Genomic DNA, 22,168 nt, shown 5'->3' with positions numbered 1-22,168 from the left:
CAGCAGCAGCAAGTGCCTCGGGCGAGGTGGCCATTGCAGCTTTCCTAGGGTCGGGTGATTGACAGCCCGTGTAGCAGAGGCTGGGTGGAGCCGCTGGGTGGGGTCAGGGACTGGCGGCTGGGTGGGGAGGCAGCGCCGAGCGGAGAAGAGGGTGAGCCGGGCGGCGGTGGAGCCAGCGCCCGCAGTTGCCGTGCAGCCCTACGGGTGAGGCCGGAGCCGGCCAGGCAGGAGGCTGGGGGGAAGCAGCCCTCCGTGTCCCCCTCGCCCTCCGACCCCACCCACCCACTCCTGCGTCCCCGCCCGCCCGGAGCTCGGGGGAGACGCGCAGGAGGAGCGCGGAGAGAAAGTAAGTCCCTTCTTCGCTATGTGCAGTCGCGGGCGGAGAAAGGGCTGGGCGGGCGGAGGAGGCGCCAGTCCAGGAAGCGGCAGCCCAGCGCGACTGGCTCCGGGGGGCGGGCATGTAGGCAGGCAGGCAGGCTGCTCTCTTCTCCGGGTGAGGACTGCCGGGCGGCCGGCGGAGAGCACAGCGAGCGGTCCGCGGGCTGCTTCGCCTTCTCCGCTGGCCGCGGCTCCCTCCATCTTGGTCACCTCCTTCCAGAGGACGCGCCCCCGAGCAGGCGGGGGCGCTGCTGCTGGCCGGGGCCCCTGTGGCGGCAGGCGGCTCGGGCGCCAGCGGGGCTCCTCCTCCTCGGGACGGGGCTTCTGGCGGCTGGCTGGGGGCGGCTTTCTTCGCGTCCGGCGGGCGGGGACTGGGCGGGCTGGGCGCTCTCGGCGGGCCCCAAGTTAGTTGTGGCGGGGCTGAGGGAGCGGCTTCCTGACAGGTCGGCCCCTCCCACCCCCGCGGGGCCTGCCAGGGTGGGAAGGAGGCGGCTGCGGCGGAGCTGACAGCTGGGCTGGGCTGGGCTGGAGGGAGAGAGGGAGGCGGCGCAGGTGTCAGGGAAGGAGCCAATACTCCAAAGAGCAAAGTCGGACTCGTTGGTCCTTCTGGGGGCGGGGGTTATTCAGGAGCGTATTCCTCGCTGATCCTCTTAAGCGGACACGTGGGTGCCACCCCCGCCCCTGCCTTGTCCACCTGGACAGGTGCATCTCAGCGTGAAGGGAGGCATTTGAATTGTCAGGGGCTCTCAACGGCAAAGTTTGGATGGCGGGAGGAACTAATATGGCCAAGATAGTCGTTTGCGGGTGGCCTTTGGCAGGCAGTGAGAGTTCTTGCAGGCTTGCTTAAGACACTTGGGAGCACTCTCCCCACACTGCTTGCTCCACACTTCCCTAGGCAAACAGATCAAAACCACAAAATGTGCCCCCTCCTAATTTTGCTTGAGACTTTTGGGTGCCTTACTGGTTCTCCCTTCGTTGGCACTAGCCAAATTTTTTAGGAAGTGACTTCCTCAGCTTGTCGGTGTCCTGTGGCTAAGAGTGCCAGAACTCACAGGGTATTTGGTACATCATGCCTGGAAGTGCTCATGTTACAGAGCAGTGATGGCCAAACTGTGCCACATGTGGCTCTTTCACACACATTGTGTGGCTCTCAAAGCGCCCCCTCCCCCCCCAGCCAGTTTGGAGAAGGTATTTGTCTCTTTAAATGAAGCAAAGCCAGCTGGTGTCTTGGAGAATGCATTTAAAGTTAAAGCTTCCTTCCTTCCTTCCTTCCTTCCTTCCTTCCTTCCTTCCTTCCTTCCTTCCTTCCTTCCTTCCTTCCTTCCTTCCTTCCTTCTCTTGTGGCTCTCAAACATCTGAAGTTCATGTCTTGTGGCTCAAACATTTGATGTATATTGCGTGTGGCTCTTACATTAAGCAAGTTTGGCCACCGCTGTTAGAGTCTTTGTGGCTTCAGGAAGGCTATGGTTGTTCTCCAGCAAGATGGGCAAGAAAACAGCCTCTCTCTGTGTAGCTGATATATAGATATGAGAGGGGTGGTGGAGTGCAGGTGTATGTAAAGCGCCATGAAGTTCCAGCTGACTTACAGCACCCCCACAAGGGGCTGTCAAGGCAAGTGAGAAGCAGAGGTGGTTCGCCATTGCCTTCCTCTGCAGAGTCCTCCTTGGTGGGCTCCCTTCCAAATCCCAACCCTGTGTAGCTTCTGAGATCTGACAGAATTGGGCTATACCATGCCAGCTTCCCTCCTTCAAGAGAGTGTGCATCCCTAGAATTCATGGAACATGTGGTGGAATGTAGGCCCTTTCTCAGGCTAGCTGAAGCTGCTTCCTCTGCCTTGGATTCTTTTTTTGTACAGTGTCCCCTTCTCCCTTAGTACTGAATGTCTGGGGGTGGCCCTGGGTATTCCTAGCTAAGTAGAATGCTTCAGCCATGCAATGCAGAAATGTGTTGGTCCTGGCTTAGAATTCACACTTCTTGGTGGTGTGGTGAAGGGTGGGCCAGGGGCCAGATCAGGGAAGCAAGCCTAAAGAGTGCTCACCAGTTCAGAGCTTTTCTGCTCCCCAAAATTGGAGCTCATTCTGACTGAGGGTGTTGGGAACGAGCCTCTTTGGCGGCTGAGACTGTTTCTGGACTGGAGGCTGTGTTGGAGTGACTGTAACAGTATCTGCTGGCTTGTGTTTGCTTTGTGTATCTTTCCTTGTCTTCCTTCTGTGTGTATCAGCTCTGGGGCTCTCAGTATGGAGAGCTCAGCTGTGACCCCACTGGCAGCTGTAGCTTCCCAGTTCTGATGCCCTGTTTTCCCACTGTGAAAAAAAACATAGAACAGTTATAGGGAAACAAGATGCCCAGCAAACCCTGGGGCCCTGCTAGCTCCAGCAGTTGACGTGCTCTTGGAGGAGACCCTTGTGTTCTTGTTCAGCCTGTTTGCCTTTTGCTTAGTCTGTGTCTTGCCAAAAGCAGGGCTGTAATTAGGCAGGGGCTGTGGGGGCTGCGCCCCCTCCCAAATCTGCCAGTCATAGCCTCTCCTGGTCCCCCAATCCCCTTCTCCTATTGTTTATGTTTCATTAATTAAATTGCATCCCCCAGCGCCCCCTCCAGAAAAAAGCCCTAGATACAGGCCTGCTAGGGAGCCTGAAGACTTAAATGTAGGGAACTGAAATCTAACCATCAGCCCAAGTGTAAATGAAGAGGGAGGAGGGAGACACACCTTTCCTTTTGTGCTCACCCCCTTACTGCTTTTTTTTTTTTTAAAAACTAAAGGCTATATTTCCTTAAGAGATCCCCTGCCTTCCCCTCCCCCATCCTGAAGTTCAGCACTGGCTGTAACAGTCTCAGGTTTCTGGACTCAGTGACTTTCCAGATGTTATGCTGTGGCTACCGTAGGCAAAACCTGAGTGAATCTTTGTGGGAGTTACTTAGTTACAGGAAAATAGGAGAAGGCTCAAGACTGACCTATTGCTTATTGCTGGCAGGGGGGGGGGAGTTGTCTGCTGCTCCAAGGGAGAAGCCAATTTATGTATCTGGGGTTTTTTGCGGGGAGGGGGTTTCGATCTGTGCAGACTCTTCTTGTTTACCTGAATGAATGCATAATCCATAGATATAGGCATCTTCTTTCTGTATCCAACGAATTATTTAGGAAACAGGCACAGTGTAGTGCAGAGTAGCCAGTTTGCATGCAGACGTTCTAGCTTCAGTCCCCAGCTTCTCCACTGGACTGTTAACTAGCAGCTGTATCCTGGATTAATGCTCAGCTGTTTGCCTGAGATCTTGGGGACTTCCTGATATTGCTGGTTAGTTAGTTCAAAGCCAATGAGAGAACTGTAAATCCCTCTGATGACTGACTTAAACTCTGTGAAGTGATTACCATTGAACTATGAGGATGTGTTTCTAATATTCTGCCTGAGAAGTTGATCTGAATTGTTATTACAGAATTGCTGGGTGGCTTTGAGATGGGCTGTAGCTTTCATTGCTTTCTTCCATGGGAATTCCCATGGGAAAGGGCAGGCCACTTTCTCTTGAAATGGACATTAAGAGAAAAAACTATTGTTGGTGTAGTTGGCTGACAGCATGGTCCAGAGGCCATAAATTCTGCTTATGCTGTGGGTGGGATGCCCTGCTATTAGACTAGGGATCCTTTATGTGATGCTCATGGGCATGGTGGTGCCTACTGATAGGTTTCCTGGTGCCTGTTTGCTTCTTTGACAAAGCATCTTTTGCATAAATCAAAGACCCAACCTTGCTTTCTTCTACCTTGTTAGAACAGGAGGCATTTCAGAGAAGCCCAGAAGGCATCGCCTTTGTTTCTGCAAGGAGCACCCAGTCAGAAACGGCTGCCTCCACTGTTGGGAAGATGCCTGGCTTGCAACCTCCCAACGTTTTTCACTTAGCCCCAACACCCATTCTCAGAATTTCCCAAGAGCCTGCAAGCTCATCAAGAATACTGCTGCCTTAGACTGAAGGGGCATTGCTTGCACTTTGATACAGTGTTTGCAGCTATACCAGTGGAACTTCTGACTGGAACTCTGGCTTAATTTCTGTAAATCATGGACTGTGGTTCATGATGAGAACAGTGCTGTGCCTTGTGTCTGGGACCCTGACTTCTCTAGTCATCCCTTATAGACAAGGCATAGCACAGTTTTGCACTTTTCAACAGGTGTAAAAGGTGGCTGCAGACAGTTTAATAAGAAGCAAGCCTTTGGTTTACCATGTAGAATGGAATCCTTATGTACCTTGTCTGAAGAGTTTGTGTGTTGACTCTTTGGCACAGATCTTCAGTTTCATTTTCTCATGTTAGTGAGGGAGAAACAGACTAGGATTGAGTAGTGAACCAGGAGGATTAGTCACCCCTTGTAACCTTGCTTTGGCCCTGAACTTGTGATGCAGAGGAATTGGTGATGGGAGGTAGGATACATATCCCTTTCCCTGTAAAATATCTGCCCTTCATTTAAAATGTTTCTTTCTGCCCCCCCCCCCGAAATCCTAAACTAGAAGTGAGCTCAGTTTTGGAAAATTGGTGGTGGGACACTGCAGGTGGCAATTAATGGCCGCAGGAGGTGGAAGAATTACCCTTTGTAGGTGATGTGAGGGAATTACTGAAATAATCATATGCAAAGTATTCTGAAGTCTCATGTGCCGTACAATTGGAAAATACCACTTTAATTGTCTCTAGTGGCAATTAAGTGCAATTTGGTTTGTGTGAGTATGTACATCTTCTGGGACCATATACAGATTCTTCACAAAGACAGGGGAAGTGCTGGATTTATGTCAATGTTTGGACTAAGCCATTTAGCAGCTGATTTTAAAAACTTCTCTTGGTCTTCCTAATGGGGCTATTTTGAACTGTGATTTTTGAGAGCACCCTTGAGGAACAACTGGATTATTCTAGCCCTTGCCTTTGCTTTTCTGCAAGGATGAGGCAAGTGGCCATGAGCTGGCATTGTGATGCCTGAACTATTGAGGTGGGCATGCTTCCTAAGGAAGGGGGGGGCTTGCTTGCTAGCCAGTGGCCTCTATGGCTGCCTAAACCTCTGGGTTGCAGTTCTCTCCTGGAAGGCTAAAGCTGCCTTGAGCCTTAGCATGTGTTTGCAGATTTTAAAACCCTTTCTTGTCCTTGGGAAGGAAACATTTAGGTTGTAAATGTAGCCCTATTTTGAATCTTTAGAGATTTTTAAATTGTCTGTTGCCAGGCTTGCCTTTAACTATCTCTGAGGAAGGGCATTTCCCCCAATGAATGTTTTGATTCTCATAGCAAGTTTAAGAGATCCTGGTTGTGATGTAGTTTGACTGGTGCTGCTGGTATCAAATTTAATAATGTTACCATCAAAAAGAGAGGGGGAGAGAAACTAAACCAACCAAGCAAAAAACTCCAAAAGGAAGTTTAGGGGGGCCAAAAGTTAAAAACAGCAATAGTCAAAGACGAAAATACGTGTGTTTATTACAAAACTGGTGTTTGACTGGTGTTGCTGGTGTCAAATTTAATATTGCCATTTGGGCAGCAACCATACCAGGAAAATTGGACTTGTAATACAGAGTTGCTGGACTAGGCCTCCTTTTCCCTATTTGAATCACTGGAGCTCAGGGATGTGTGTCATTAGCTGGAGGGCTGGGTTGTCAGTACAACTTCATTGTGGCTGTTTTAGGCTGCTTGCAAAGTCAGGCATGCTTTATTCTGGTGCCCCAGATATAAAATAGAGTGAGGGAAAGATTCTTTTAAGTGATTGGAGATGGGGGAAGGAGGTGGCTCTGGACTGCTTAGTTGTTATCGCTTTTTGGAAGCCTACTTGGGTGCCTTTGTGTCAGTCACTCCTTCTACCTCTCTTTCTTTCTCTCGCTCTCCCTCCCTCCGTCTCTCTCTGCGTCTACCCCACAGGGTTCTTAGAATAATAGAATCACAGAGTTGGAAAGAGCCATACAGGCCATCTGGTCTCAACCCCCTGTTCAGTGCAAGATCAGCCTAGAGCAGGGCTGTCAAACATACGAGCTTGTTATGGGTACAACTGGGTTCCCCTCCTCTCTTTCACTGTATTCATGCCCTCCAGTCTTTCTCAATAGGAAAACTTGTGAACTATTTAGAAGAGCAATAGCAAGCCAGCATTTTGCTGAGAGCGTGTATGCAGCCCAGGTTTACACAGCTAATTTTCCTTGATTTTTCTTTCACATATTCCTTTGATTGGTGATCTTGAACTTAGACTTTCCAGATAGTAAGTAGGCTGATACTGAGCACTGTACATGACTGTCTCTCTGTCCTTGCACTGTCACATAGGAGTTGTAGTTATTTTTCTGGGGAAGACTATAGTTTTGTAGACAAGCACATAGTCCTCAGTCTGTGCCATGGTGCCTTCACATGTTCTTGACTAGCACATGTAGAAACTTCTGTACAAAAGCACACAATGCCCAGCTGCTTCATGTTTTCCTCTGAGTCTTAGACTCAAAACATTGACCATGAGATCTCTGTAATGAATGTCAATAAATCAAAAGTAGGTTTGCAACTTACAGATGTGCACACCTGAACAACACCTGAACAGCATATTCAAGATTGGTACAGCATAGACATTTCTGCAGTTTTTGATGCAATAATTCATAGCAAGAGGTGACATTTATCAGAGACTGCAAAACAAAATATTGCTAGCGTTCTAATGTTTTAAGCATATTTCATTTTAAGTAAATCTCGAATTGTGTTTGTGCCCTTTATAATTTTTATATGTCTGCTACCTGGCATTACATTTTATGACACACATGGCCTGGTCCATCAAAGTCTCATTTATGTCACATCCAGCCCTCATAACAAATGAGGTCAACACCCCTGGTCTAGAGCATCCTTGACAAGTGTTTGTGCAGCTGCTACCTAAAGACTGCCAGTGAGAGGGAGCTCTCCTCCCTAGGTAGCTGATTCCACTCTTGAACAACTCTTACTGTAAAAAAGTGTTTGCCTAATATCCAGCCAGTACTTTTCCATTCTTAATTTATATCCATTTTTGCGAGTCCTATCCTTTGCTGCCAACAGGAATGGCTCCCTGCTCTCCTCTAAGTGGCAGCCCTTCAGATACTTCAAGAGAGCGATCCTGTCCCCCCTCAACCTCCTCTTCTCCACCCTGATCATCCTCATTGCTCTCCTCTGCACCCGCTCCATTCTGTGCACTTCCTTTTTGAAGTGAGGCAACTGCACATAATACTCCAGGTGCAGCCTTACCAATGCAGTGTACGGTGGGACTATGACATCTTGTAATTTGAATGTTATGTCTCTGTTGATTCACCCAAGGTAGGATTAGCCCTTTTTGTTGCTTCGTCACACTGGCTGCTCATATTTATCTTACAGTCCACCCATACCCCAAGATCTTGTTCACACACTGCAACCCAGAAGTGTATCCCCCCTCTAGTATGTGCATTGTTCATTTTTGCTACCCAGATGTAGAACTCGGCACTTAATCCTTGTTAAATTACATCTTGTTCACATCCCCACCTTTCTAGCATGTTCAGATCTCATTGAATTCTGTCTCTGTCTTCTGGTGTGTCTGCTGCTCCTTCCAATTTGGTATCATCTGCAGATTTAATGAGTAGCCCTTCTACACCCTCATCCACATCATTTATTAAAATATTGAAAAGCACCAGGCCCAGAACAAAGCCCTGTAGCACCCCACTGGACACCTCCCTCCATTCAGATGAAATGCTATTGACAAGTACTCTTCAAGTGCGGTTTTCCAACCAATTCCCTATCCATTTATCTATCCTAGAAACCAGTCCACAGTCCTCTAGTTTACCCATTCAAACATCATGGGGACCCCTTTCAAAAGCTAAAATAAAATTGTAAGGATAAAAATGGAGGAGGGGGAGAAAAAGTTGTAAAGTGCAAAAAGCAGATCATACCTAAATAAAAGAGGAACTTGCAGCAGGACAGATATGCACCCAGGGTTTGGGATGCCAGCACTGCTTCTTAGCAAAGGGCCAAACTGGTCTAGTCATCCACTCATGCCATGTGTGTAAAGATGCACTTGCCCCAGAAGAGGGACCCAAGGGCTCAGATTTTAAAGGCAGAAAACTGTTCCTTGGTGATTAATTCAAGGCCTTCTCCACATCTGCCACTTGCTTCTTTCTCCTTTGACTCTCTTGCTCTACCTGAGGCGTTGATCTTGGAGGTGCTCCTGGTTGAGAGAAGAACTTGGGAGGAGGGGGGTGCTTGGAGGTCAGTCACAGAAAGAGAAGAGGGTTCAGTCCTGCTCCCATTTGCTTTTCATACTAAATGTCCATTCCCTTGTTCAACAGAGTTTAGGGCAGTACCACACATTAAGCTCCGAGGCTACTGTTGTCATAACTACACTGGGCTAAAAATTTCTCTTCTGTGTCTGCAGGGGGTTGAAGGCTGCAATCTTGTGTGTGCAGGAAGCCACAGGGAACTGAGCTTGGATTTCTTCTTAAACAGCAAGACACCAGTCCTCAGGGATGACCCATCTACATGACACCCAGGGGAGCCTGCCAAAGGCTCTGCTTGTGTAGGAGGGACTTCTGCTTTTGCAGTTGGTTTCTGAACTCAGGGCCTCCAGACACATTTTGTTGTTCAGGGCTGCTCTTCACTTACTTGGATCTTTTCCAGCTCAGTCCTGCCACCTCACTGCTCCCTGCCAAAGATGTCAACTTGGGAAGGGGTGGGGGGGCTGAAAGTTTATTTAAACAAATGGGGCAAGCATAAAAACAGTCATTGATGCAAAAGATATGACAAGATCTGTATGCATACATAAAGTTTTGAGTTGGTTTTTTTGTGTTGTGCGCAATGTGTAAACAGGCTTGCAGATCTGTGTTGTGGGTGGGTTGGGTCTGGTTGCTGGCCATTAAGGTTCCTGGATCTTATCGTGCAGGCTGGTTCCACCCCACAGAGCTTGTCTGTCCTGAGCAGCACTGTAATTATTTAGCAGCTCGGCTGGTTACTGCGTCCACAGAGAATTGGCCTCTTCTGCCCTGAGGGATGCCAATGATATTACAGGGAAGGGTCTATTGTGCATGCGGAGCCCTCTGAGGCCACGTTCTTCTAGAGTGTCTGGGACCTTCTGGAATGATTCCACGGGAATTGTTGAAGACAATGAGTGCTCCCTGACATTGAGGACTTGCAGGGCTTTGTTGACATTCCTGGCGTCCAGGCTGGACCTCCCTGTTACTGCCTGGCTTGTGGCTCTGCCGCATACCACTTTTTTCCTATGCCTCTGAAACAAAAAAGAGGGATGAGAGCCCAAGGATGGAGAGTTCTTCTGGTCTCAGCATTTCAGGGGGGGGGGCTTCCAAATGGATACAAATGGAGGCAAATTACTAGTTTATTTAATTTATTTTGAAGTGTTTATCCTTCTTCCTTTGTCCCAGGCATCCTGGCACCCTAGGCAGAGTATTAGTATTTGTCTTTTATGAAGAAACTTCAAATGGGTAGGCAGTATCTTTAGATGGCTAAAAGGTGAGAGGGCGAAGACAGAAGTAACATATAATAGAGTTGCAGCCTGTTCCTTAGCCATGGGATGAGCCTGGTTCCCTTCCAGCTTCTTGGGTGGAATTATAGGCATGCTGCATGACACCAAATTAAACACGTGCTCCATGATGTATTTTGCTCACCCTTCCCTTGCACATTTAAAAAAAATTTTTTGGAACATCCCTAGAGAGGAAAAGATGACTTTGGACTGAGCTTGTTGAGAGCACTTTCAGAGCAGACCTCCTACTCACTGTGTTACATCTCTGCCTTCATAGCTGTGCCCTACATAGGTGTCCAGGCGATCTGCTGAAACCAAATCTTCTAAGGTCAAAAACTTTGCCTGTGTTGCTGTGTACTTATGCTGTCCTTATACAGGTTTGTGTGTTCCTCTTTAGGGCCTGGGAAGTGGGGGCACAGCACCAGGAAGAGGTTGGAGGTCCAGGCATTCAAATTCCACTTACCGAGTATTAGCCCAATTTACTCCCCTGTAGTTTCTGAGTCATCACCTGTTATTGTCTACAGATTTCTAACTTTTTCTCATACCATAAGAACTAGAAAGTGTGTGTGTGTGTGTGTATGTATACACACTGAAAATAAGAATTTGTTAGGATAACGGATTGTGTGTGTGGAGGGCAAACCTTTGGAGGGGCAAAACATCTATACAAGCTTGCTAAATTGTTGTTAGATGGTTGGTTTTAATAGGTACCTTTCTATGTATTCTAAGTTCCAAAACTGGTTTTCTTAGGACTGAAGTCTGCACCAAATGTGGTGAGTGTCCAACTTCACTAGCCTTCCCAAGGGGAAAATTGGGGGGTGGAGGTGGAGGTGAAGGCTGCTTCTGCCCTGCTTTCTGCCTCTTACTTCTCTTCTGACCTCATTGCAAAAGAACAAATGGAAAGGAGGGCAAATTCCAAGTTGATGAAAAGAGAGACTTTGCACTTGGCCCGAGCTTTTGCTGTCACGGGATTCTGGAGGTGTTGAGAATTCATGGAGGGCTGAGGCTGGCCTACTTAGAGTGCAGTCCGGCCAGGTTTTCCCTTCTGGCCCCCACTAAGCCTCTTGCTGATGGGCAGAGTGTGGTGTGACCCAAGCATGGCCTGCTGTGGGGCTGAGCTAGCCTTTCTTCCCTGCACTGTTGTAGTTTGTAGCTTCCTTCTGCCCTGTGCCTCACTGTGTCCCACCCCCAAAGCTGACTCTCAGGCCCAGATTTCCTCTTTTTGTGGCATACAAATTTGCATACATCTCTCCACCTCCAAATCCCCCCTGAGCCTTTTTTCTAGAGACCTTTCTTTATGTACCCCTTCTTCTGGGGGCTTGGCTGCCTGCCTTTTTGGCCTGACTGAGGGGGTACTCATGGTGCCTGGTAACCGCCATGGGTTCCAGCCAGGCCAGGGTTGTGCAAGGCATCCTGTGCCCCTCCCAGCACTGGGCAGGTCAGAGAGATCAGGACAAGCAAGCAAAATTCACTCCCTTGGCTTGGCTCCCTTCCAAGCTCACTAGACTCGTGGAGCTGCAGCTGGCTCTTGCCCTGCCAGTCTCTGAGGCAGAGGAGAGAGAATTTTTGGGCTGACTCGGCTTCTTTTCCCCAACATCACCACTCACTGCTGGGCTGCTGAGAGCTGCAAGCCAGCTTTCCCTTTGGTCTGTGTGTGTACTGGTGCTCAAGACTGCTGTTGTGAGCAGTTTGTTTCAGTCTTCAGCATCTTGCAGCACTAGTTTCAAATTACACTTTTTAACCTTTTTGTTCGGGGGTGGGTGGGATGTTCGGTGGCCCCAAGCTTGCAACAGCATCTACAGCACATGCCCTGTGGCTGTATTGAATTGCTGTGGGTAGGGAGAGCTCTCAACATGGAAGGATGCAAGCAAGCTGCTTTTTGGACAAAAGTTCACTCTTTGGAGGGTGTGTCTGTGTTGTGCAGACATATGTGAGCAAGTTCCTAACGCTCCTGTTGTGTTCATGTAAGTTCTCGTAAACAATCCTGTTGGGCCTCTGCTTCTTTCCCATAGCCCAACTGCTGAATTGTTTGCATTGCATGGACAGGATTATGCCCTGTCCTCTGACATTATAAAAAAGTAATATTGGGGCAGGTCATTAAACTGTACCCACCAGCATCCTTAACAGATACTGCACTCTAAATGTCTGGTTGGTTCTTCCATGTCCCAAAGTTAGGTGGAGTCTCTTCTGTTTCTCTTGAGCTCATCTATGTTGAGCCTGTTGCAGCCTCCCTCACCCTTATCAAATTAATTAATTTCTCACAAAATTTTCTCCCAACAGACACCCCTGCCTTTGTCTCAGCCCCATTCCCCCCCCCCCAGCTAACTTCTGAAGCTTTCTCATCTCTGCTGAACTCTCTGTCCCACCAGCAAGAGAATCTGACACCCAGCTAACATGTGCAGATAAGGATTTGAGGCTGGAAGGAGCACAGACTGGCCTGGCCTGCTGCTGACCCTGTGGTGCAATCCTGTTTGGAGAGGGAGAGTGTCCTTGCTGTGGTTTGTAGGCAAAAAGCGGTGTCTTTGCTTAAAGGGCAAGGCAGGCTTCCCAAGGAGGGTTTTTAATGAACAAATCAGAGTTTCAGTTTTTGAGGTTTCCCCAGTTCTTGAACCCTCAGCTGTACCCATTTAGTAATACAGGGCTTGGGGCTTCCTTATGAGCATGGGCAGGACTTTGCCAGCAGCTGCCAATGCTAAGGCTTTTCTAAGAACAGTGTCTGCCTTTTGCTGGCAAGGACTGGCTGACCTACTTGAGAGCAGCACTTTGCAAGTGTGCTGGATTTCTCAAAACTTCAGGGTATTCTGTGCTGGAAACCTTTATATTCTGCTAAAGGTGTTTGCAGGGGGTAAGGTGGGAGGGAATAGAGGTTTTGTCCCATTGCCCCTTACTTCCTGAATCTTAAAAAATACTAAAGGATTAGGACATTTGAAGTTCAGCAGAGATTAGGAAGCTTCAGAAGTTAGCTGTGGGGGGGGGGGGAGAAAATGGGGCTGAGACAAAGGCAGGGGTCTGTGGGGAGAAAAATGAGTGAGGAATATGTAGAATTGTGGTGTATTGTAATGGTAAAAAATAGACAACCATGTGAAAGAGAAGTGTGAAAGGGTGGGGAGGATTTTTGGGAGGCAGGAGGGAACAGAACTTCCTATTTGTAGTATTTAAAAAACAAACACTCAGACCCCAGTGGGGTATTGCACTCATTTGTTAGCTGTCACTGTTAGCTCCTTTTTGACATCAAGTAGACACTGGTCAGTGTGACCTATAGTCCCCTTTCTACATAGGGTTGCCAGGTCTGTGTTGGAAAATACCTGGAGATTTGGGGGGTGGATCTGGGAGAGGGCAGGGTTTGGGGAGGGAAGAGGCCTCAGCATGATACAGTGCCATAGAGTCCACCCTTCAAAGCAGCCATTTTCTCCAGGGGAGTTGATCTCTGCCAGCTGGAGATCAGTTGTAAAAACAGGATATCTCCAGGCCCCACCTGGAGGCTGGCAACCCTATGAGTGAGTTTCCAGTTTAGGATTCACAGGCAAAATCTTGCCTTCCTGAACTGTCCACTCAACCTCATTCTTCTGGTGCAGAATGATTAAGATTAGCGCTCTCTCCCCCTCTTGTGAGGTGTGTGTGTTGGTGGCAGGTAATTCCATCGTCCCTCAGCCACAAATTGGCTTCTTCTAATGTGTCATTCCCCACCTGAGGAATTATCAAGCTAGGCTTCTTAGCCAGGCCAGTTCCTGCAAAGAAATGGGCCCTATGTCTTTAAGAGTAGGCTGGCTTCCCTGTGGAGCAAGGAGGCAAAGTGGGTGACATGCTTGGAAGGTCACAGCTGTGAGCAGGGAGGGTGTGTGAATATGTGGGGGAGACTGTGGGAGGTTCCCGAGCACGGCGTCGCTGAACTGCACTCTGCAGAAGCGACTTAGATGCAGAGATGCTGCTCTGCTTGGCAGGAGGTATGAGGGGCCCACCGAGGAACCTTCAGTTCTCAGCCGTTTTCCCAGGTTTAAAATCTTATAAGCTGTGCAGCTTAGAGGCGTTCTTATAATGGGGTGGCTGCTTGCGGAAGGGAGGGGGGTGCTTTCTACTTTCAAGTCTGCCAGTCCTGTAGAGAGAACATATCCAGAGTTCAGCCACTTTCCTAATTTATGGCGACAGGATGATGCTGCACGTGTAGTTTGCTAGCTGTGTGCCGAGGCACAGAGGAGGTTCAATGCAAGGTGCAACTTTATGACATTCCACCCCACCCCCATGGCTTGCATGGTCCATTCATTTGTTACTTTGGCTCCTGGCTGAGGATGAGGAGTCCAAGGCAGCAGAAGTCAGCACAAACCCCAGTGAGCAGCATTACATAGTATGATGGACTACTTATAAATGCCCCAGTTGTCAACTCCTTGGCCCAGTTTCATAGTGGGGAAGCAAATTAGTTCCAGAAACTTACCTAAGAGTGCTGTGCTGGCTACAGGCTCTGAAGATTCCCTCTGGCTGGTGCCTCTCCACAACCTAAATGACCTCTGCATGTGCAAAAAGGGGGCTGAAGGGTGCTGAGCATGGGCTTGGCTCCAGAGCTCATTTGATGCCAGGGCTCAACTGCCCTGGAACATTTGTAACGAGATCTTTCATGTGTATCTGTTTTGTCTGCCCTGAGTGGGCAGCACCCTCAGGATCTTCCTAGCACCTTCCCCAGCCATGGCTGCTTCTGTTTTGCAGGGCTACGTCACAATCGAGACCAACCCTGGTCTTTCATCTTCATTCACTATCACCAGTGTGGCATCAGTAAGAGAACCAATTTGAATGCCCTCTTCCCGCAAATGAAAACAACCCATTCTGTCTGCTATTTTGTGGTCCAACCATTTGTTTTTTTTTCTTTTTTTGTTGTTAGACTTGGGGAGGGGACTATGATGTCTGTTTTGGTTGGGGGTCTCTGAACATAGGCAGAGCACCATTCCATTTCCCTCATCACTGAATTACCAAAGCTTCCTGGCTAGTTTCATCTGCTCTTTTTCAGGAGATAACAAGTTGAATCTTAGAATGTTTGCAATTCTCTGGCTACCCTGCTGTCCTGGCCCTTGCTCTGTTGGTGTCATTTTACCCCATGCAGTTATCTTTCCAAGGCTGACTTCCATCACCGCCCTCTGATGCTATTGAGGCAAGGCTGGTTTCCTTCTCTCATTCCAGGTGTGCCCCCATGTGCCTTAGTTGTGCTGCATGCAGCTGCTGCTACAAAGCAAAACCTGCCTCTCTCCCAGGGAACTCTGGCCTCACTGGCAGATCACTTTCAGCCATTAATATTTCAGCCAGATGGGCAATGCCAGAGCATGCCACGTGGGTTATGCTGTGTACCTGTCATATGAGCCAGAGGGAGGCAAATAAATCTGCTACTGACCAGTTTCTACTTTGTTCTGCTCGACCAGAGTATGTAAATGTCCTGTAAGTCTTATCTGACAATAGCCACAGAGTGGTGGTTTATAAGCAAGTGCATGAAATGGTCTAATGAGTGTTCAGCAATGAAGGCGCACTTTTTGTTTATGTATAAACATGACTCCCATGGACCAACCCTGCCCCTTCCATCACTAGCTCTGTGGCTCTTCTTCATTGCCTGTCTATCTGTATATCTTTCTTGTATATCTGTATATCTTTTCTTCAGCCTTTTGATTCATCTGCTCATCTGCTCAGTTGTAGCTGTATGAAGAACAGTGACTTTTATTTCTCTTTGTATTATCAGTCCTGAGTAATCCAAATATATATATATTGCCAACAGTTGTAAAGCGATGGCCACTTGACCCCTTGAAAGAGGCACAGTGTAGGGTGAGGTTCTGAGCCATTATGGTTCCTGTCCACCACTTGTCCATCTCCATCTTCAGCTATTGTTTTCTCTGCATTGCAGGAGGGTAGCTTGGTACCTACTGTCTCCCTGCTGAGCACAGCATCAGTGTGGCTTGCAGCAGCTCCCTGGCAACTGGGTGCCCTGTTACATTGCATCCTGTCAAGGCCTGTAATTTATTCTAATTGGTCACTGTGCAGTCTGTGCTGAGAACAGTGTGCCAGGCATGGTGATAACTACATGGTGTTGGCACCTGGGATATGTGGAGCCACCTGGACTGCTTCTGAGCATCCTGCACTGAGTTGTTACTTTACATTGTGGTGTTCTTCCCTCCAAAATGTCTGGTATGAACACGGAATGTCTTTTTAGTCAGGGAAAGGGCCTGGAAATCTTTGGAATTTTGAGAGCAAGTGGTGAGCGCCATTTCAAAATGGCTGCCACAGGAGATGAGCCAAACCCCAAATGACTGGTATAGGAGATAGAGCCAAATAAAATACTTCCCTTCTCACAATCCCTGGGAGGAAGGAAAGCCTGAAGGGGGAATGGAGCTACACACAGAGTAAGGAAAGCCCAGCTACTTGGAGAGGAGACAACTAAGAGGTGATATGATCACCATCTTAAAGAACTTGAACGACTGTCATATTGAAGATGGTGTGGAGTTGTTTTCTGTTGCCAAAGAAGGTAGGACCAGAACCAGTGGGCTGAAATTAAATCAAGATCTCAGCTTGGATTGTGCTATTGGAACTGATCTCTTCATATGTTGCAGTAATTGAGGATGGACCACTGATAGGAGGAAGGCAGTTTGCAACCTGTGCAAAATGATGGGGTGGGGGTAGGGAGTTCATGGTGATAGAAGATGTCTTAGTTCGGCTTATTTATTTTTTTTGCCCCCATCCTGTTGGGAAGTTGGAATTTATTGTTATGGGTTTGGGAGAAGGAGGGTGGGTCCTAGGGTGGGAAAAGATTTCCTGTCATGTTCAGACTGCCTAGACAATTAAAACAGGGAAAGAGCACTGCACATCTTATGTTTTATATTTGTTTTGTCCCTGTATTTTGTGCCTGGTTTGCCTTTGTGTATTTGTACTGAGGACTTTCTGATTATAAATAAATTTATTCCTATATTTAAAAAAAAGAAATTAAATCAAGAGAGTTTTTGGCTAAACGTTAGGAAGAACTTCCTGGTTCCTCAGTGGAACAGGTTTTCTCTGGAGGTAATGGGCTCTTCCTTGGAGGTTTTTAAACAGAGGCTAGATGGCCATCTCACAGCAGTGCTGAGTCTGAATTAGGCAGATCATGAGAAGGAGGGTGGGAAGTGTTGCATCAGTGCTTAGTTCTTGTGGCCCTTTCTTACATACCCAGGGAAATGCTGATGGTCACTTTGGGGTCAGTCAGCAGTTTTTCTCCAGGCCAGCTTGGCCAGGGATCCTGGAGGGTTTTTTGCCATCTTCTGGGCATGGAGCAGGGGTCATTGAGAGTGTGTGTGGGGGGGGGGGATTTGTGAATTTGCTGCATTGTGCCAGGAGTTGGACTAGATGATCCTGGGGGTCCCTTCCAACTCTATGATTCTAGTTACTAGTCCTCCTGATCCTCCAGTGGTTGTGGCATATGTTAAAAGCCTGCTCATTTGAATGAGGGCATCCCATAAAAAGCCCTGCCTTACAGTCTTTCCACCCACTTGGCCAGCTCCAAGGGAAATACTGGTGAATGTCATGGTGCCCATAAGCACCACATTAGAGAACCCTGTCCTGCAGTCTTGGAGGGGCTTATATTTGTTTGCTTTGAGGACCAAAGGAGCAAGAGAGTAAACTGAGTGCATCAGTTACCATGGACTGCTTGGAAGGTTCAAGCTCATTGCAGCACATCAATATTTTATTGATTTATTTGCTTCATTTGTACCCCGTTTTCCAACCAGTGCAGACTCAGAGTAGTTTATACCATTCTCCTCTTTTCCATTTTATCCTCACCACAATCCTATGAAGTAAGTTAGGTTGTGACAGTGATCCCAGGTCACCCAAATTCAGCTGGCTTCCATGGCCAAGTGAAGAACTGAAGCTAGGTATTATTCCCAGGTCATGGTCCACCTCTCTAACCTCTGCACCACAGTGGCTTGTAGTTGATCTGGGAGGAGGGGCACTTGTCAACTGATGCTGACCTGCTTTCACTCAGTGCTGAGTGTTGCTGATAAGAGCACACCTTTAGTTGTGCTGATCTTTTGCAGGGTGGAGAAGAGGGAAGAAAGAGACCTGAACAAGGCAGAGAACATCCTCTGTAGTGCACCAAATTTACCATGCGGTTTCTCTGCAAGCATCCCTGATGGGAGGAGGCTGCTTGCTGCCTGGTGACCTGGCATGTGCCTCTTTAACATCTTGTCCTTTTGGGCCTGAAACCAGTTCATCTCCCCAGGTGCCTGCTTTGGAAAGCAGAGAGGTTTCAGATGAAAACTCATCTATCTTCCCTTCCTCAAGTTGCTTTATTTATTAAAATGTTTTCCGCTGCTTTTTGGCACTCCCCAAAGTTATTTGCAATCCCTTAAAATTATGCCAATGCATATAGCTAAAAAGCAGTTCAAAACTTCCGATTTTTAAAAGCAACATTCCTTTCCCTGTTTATCTCCACCTCCTTTGTTTGTCCTTCAAGCAGTTTTTGTTCTGTAAGTTTCTAGGAGCAAAGACCCTGTACTCCATAAAGCCTCATGTATGTATAAATAACAGTAATAATGAAACTGGATCAAGACTGATGTAGCATGATCCCCATATGTTAGTATAAGACAATAACTGGGAAGATGTGTTTTTGGACTAATAAGAGTTTCTGAGAACTTTTCAATGTCAGCTTCACATTACCTACTTTTGCAGTATAATCTACAGGGGGCAAAGCTCATATTCTACCCATTCTGGCAGCCTTACTTAGGGACTTGGTTCCTGGAAGCTGGCCTGTCTGGCTGTCTGGAGGTGGGAGTGGGCAGGTGGGGTATGCAGCAGTCTAGCTAGCAGATGCTCATCTATGAGGGGAGGATGCTGAAGCACTTGGACCACCCAGGAAGAGGTTAGGGAGTGAAAGGAATTCCAGCCAGCTTCTTGGGAAAGGACTTGCGGTGGAAGGAAGTGGCGGACACACAAGCATGGTAGAGATAGGATCACCTGTAGTGGATACACTCCTGGTACTTCTGTGAGAGAATAGCATTTTCCAATCTAGCCAGTGTGCATGGTACAGATTTGCTACCCTGCAGTGTAGAAAGAAGTATCCTCCTATATACCTGTATAATACATGAAACATGCCTCTGCCCTACTTGATTTCCCACCAGTGCCGTGCCCAAGCGCCTCCACCCCCTTCCCAGGGCTTGCTTGTAATGGAACCTCCCTGAACAGAAGTAGTACATCTGGGGTGGCCTTTGCCTTCTTGTGCTGCTTGTGAGTTTCTCAAAGGCATCTGCTGGAAGCAGAATGCTGGATTAGTAGGGCCTGGATCTGATCCAGCTAAGCAATTCCTGTAGTTGAGCAATGGGATTATTTAAATGGGCCTGTAGTTTGTGTGATGTGGTCTCTACATACAGCATTCACTAGTTTATGCTTTTTTGCTCATCTTTTGTGTGCCAATGCAAAACCGGAAGTTCACATGAAGCCGCCTTATACTGAATTAGACCATTGGGTTGTGTGAAGATCAATATTGTCTAAGCCCTGCCCCCCCTCAGCATTGTCTCTCCAAGGTCTCTGGGAGAAGTCTTTTGAATCACTTACTACCTGTTCTTTTAATTGGAGAGGCCAGGGATTGAACCTGGGACCTTCTGGATGCAAATCAGATGCTCTGTCTCTGAGCCAGAGTCCTTCCCATTCCAGCAGCTTTGACTCTTATTAACAAGACCATGGATAAGAATGGGTTCCACAGCCATTTGCAGTATAATAAGAACTGCAAGTGGATAAAATTACCTGTGGGCCCAGCCTGCTTTTTCTGCATCAAAGAGTGAGGACTTCCTGCTTCTGTTGTCTTACCTTCCACACAGTGGTTCAGATCCACTGCTGTGGTGATTTGGTCTTGGAAGAGAAGAACTTACTGAAAGTGCAGCAGGTGTTTCTTCACAAGCCGAAGCCAAGCTTTTGGAAATGTTAGAGGAGAAACAGGCAGCCATACCCATAAATACATGGGGAGCTATGACAGAGAGGTGACTTCTTTTACAGAGCAATGCCATGTTTTCCCTTTAAGGTCCCAGTCTTCAAGGTGGATGAACTGTTGATATCAGTGCCACTTAGCTGCATCCTGTGTATTTGAGATAAGGGTGTTAACTAAATCTGGCAAAAGGAGCAGTCTTCCTGATGTTCCTTCTTCTTCCCCTATAGAGTTTGTACAATTTCCTCCCTCCCTTCTCCATAGATTGCATTGCCATCTGAAAGACTCTGCCCTCGCAATCAGCCACGTGCCACACACTGTTCCAGCTCTTCAGTGCAAGGCCTGGCATGCCTAGGCAGCCCTGGGTAGCACACCCAGCCTGGCTCAGCAGCAGGGTGGGTGGAGTACATCTCCGTGTTTTTCCACTATTGGCAGGGATTGGGTGCAGGGTTATGGAAAGGTTGCAGGGAGGTAGGTGGTGCCATGCCTCGTGCTTTACTCCTGCCTGTGATGCTCTTTGGTGCTTGGGTTTCCATTTTCCTTCTCACAACCAGTGCAACAGCAAGAGCAAATGACACATTCACTGGCAGTAGTTGGGTCAGCTGTTCACCTCCTGGGGAAAGTAGCAGAATACCTCTGGAGATGAGTGCTTTCGATGTTGCAGCCTAATGTCTCCAAAGGGGGAGGGGGAGGTAGGTGGTGGTTTCTGAATAACATTGGGTAGGCTGTATTCTAATAGCCCAGAAGGCCCTGGGATTGCACTGAAAAGGACAGCTTCCATTTAAAGCTGCATGTGAAATCATCTGTTCTTTAGTTGGTATTACTAGTCTACCTCTGCAGTGTGCAAATTGGGCAAGTCCTCCCTAAATTTCCTCTTGTTCCTGGATAGCAGCTGAAAAGAGAAGGGGAGGACAGAGCAATTAGGCTATGCCCCCTAAGCAGTGACATAACAAGATCTAGCTTCATTCGGACATTTATAACCTCCATTGGGGACTCATGCTTACCATTTAGGCTTGTAGTGACCACACACTTCTCTGAGATCAAAGTACTTAAATGGGTGAATGGCATCTTGAGTTTTTGGGGGGTTCACACTGACTGTTGTGGCTTTTACTTCATTTTTTATTTCATTTACTTAATTTGTGTTGGAAAAGGCAATGACTGGTGTACAAAGAAGAGAAGACCACCCTGCAGGGGGCAGCAAGAAGACAACTAGATAGGATAGTGAGGTCAGCACCTTCTCCCCTGTTCAGTGCCATTCCTTGTCTGTTTCCAGATTGCTACTCTTAGGGCAGTTTCCCCCTTCTTTTTGGAAGTGCCACACTCAGTCTTGCTCGCTCTCAGCTAGAGATATAGTTAGGAACCTGTCTCTGTCTCTCCTCTTTCCTGTCAAGTGTGTTATCTTTATCTACTCTTTAATCAGGTTGTGCAGCATTGCTGTGTTAATTATTCTGCCAACAATTTGTACCCTGTCTTTCTCCCCAGCGGGGATCCAAGGCGGCTTACATCATTCTCCTCTCCTCCATTTTATCCTCACAACAATGCTATGAGGTAAGTTAGGCTGAGAGAGTGTGACTGGTCCAAGGTTATTCAACAAGCTTCCATCACGAGTGAGGATTCGAAGTCAGGTCTCCCAGATACAAATCTGATACTCTTACCTTTCACACCACACTGACTCTCACTTACATATTTCCGGAAGTGAATGGCTCTTAGATTCAACAACTGTCTCCATTGCCTTCTTGAATGCAGCTGTCCAACTGAGGACAGCCTGCAAGCTTCTTCCAGATTCTCCGTTTCTAGGCAGCTGTTTATAGCTTCTCTAAGAGAGAGCCCTTTTGGAGCCAGGATGGAGAATGGGGTGGGAAATACAGGGTGAGACTGGAGACTGAGCCTATGCAGTCTTCTGATGCTGCCTTATCTCTGACCACTGATCCATTTTCTTTGGCTGGCAGCAGCTCTTCAGGGCCTCATAAAGATATTTCCCATTATCTGAGATTTCAGGATCCAAATTGGGGACCTTTAGCAAAGCATACACTCTCAAAATTTAGCCCTTCCTGCTGCATTGCTTTTAGTGGTATGGGACAAGAAGCAACAGCACCTGGGTTGCTGGGCAAAATGGCCAAACCATCGGGACACATCACCATCTGTGTTTTAATCTGCTGGGAAGGACTGGTTTTGTGGTGAAGATTGTGGGGGGAGGTGGGTGTGGGTGGATGGGGTGGGGCAGCATGGAAGCGGCTGGTTATACTCAGCTGCTTTGCCACCCACACTCTCTCCTGTCTCCAGCAACCTGGTCTACAAACTAATGGGTGGGAGATTTTCCAGTCTATCCAGAGAGATTTTTTCAGAGGCATGATAGCCTGGGGGTGGGAGAGCATCAGTGAGGTACTAGCATATGGGAGCCAGACTCATCTTGTGAGTGCAAAAAAATAAAACACCC

The 22,168-nt window shown here is 47.8% G+C and overlaps 1 protein-coding gene across 2 annotated transcripts in view; it reads left to right on the top strand.

Moving 5' to 3' along the window:
* Nucleotides 1–206: 206 nt before the first annotated feature.
* Nucleotides 207–22,168, top strand: part of KLF8 (KLF transcription factor 8) — a 61,549-nt gene continuing 39,587 nt past the window's right edge. For both annotated transcript variants that reach the window (XM_060249459.1, XM_060249460.1), the window contains exon 1: nucleotides 207–346. The gene's annotated coding sequence lies outside the window, so the exon portion shown is untranslated. The remainder of the gene's footprint in view (nucleotides 347–22,168) is intronic.

This window comes from Heteronotia binoei, chromosome 11 (genome assembly GCF_032191835.1).
Source record: "Heteronotia binoei isolate CCM8104 ecotype False Entrance Well chromosome 11, APGP_CSIRO_Hbin_v1, whole genome shotgun sequence".
NCBI lineage: Eukaryota > Metazoa > Chordata > Lepidosauria > Squamata > Gekkonidae > Heteronotia > Heteronotia binoei.
This window is presented reverse-complemented; position numbering and strand designations above follow the sequence as displayed.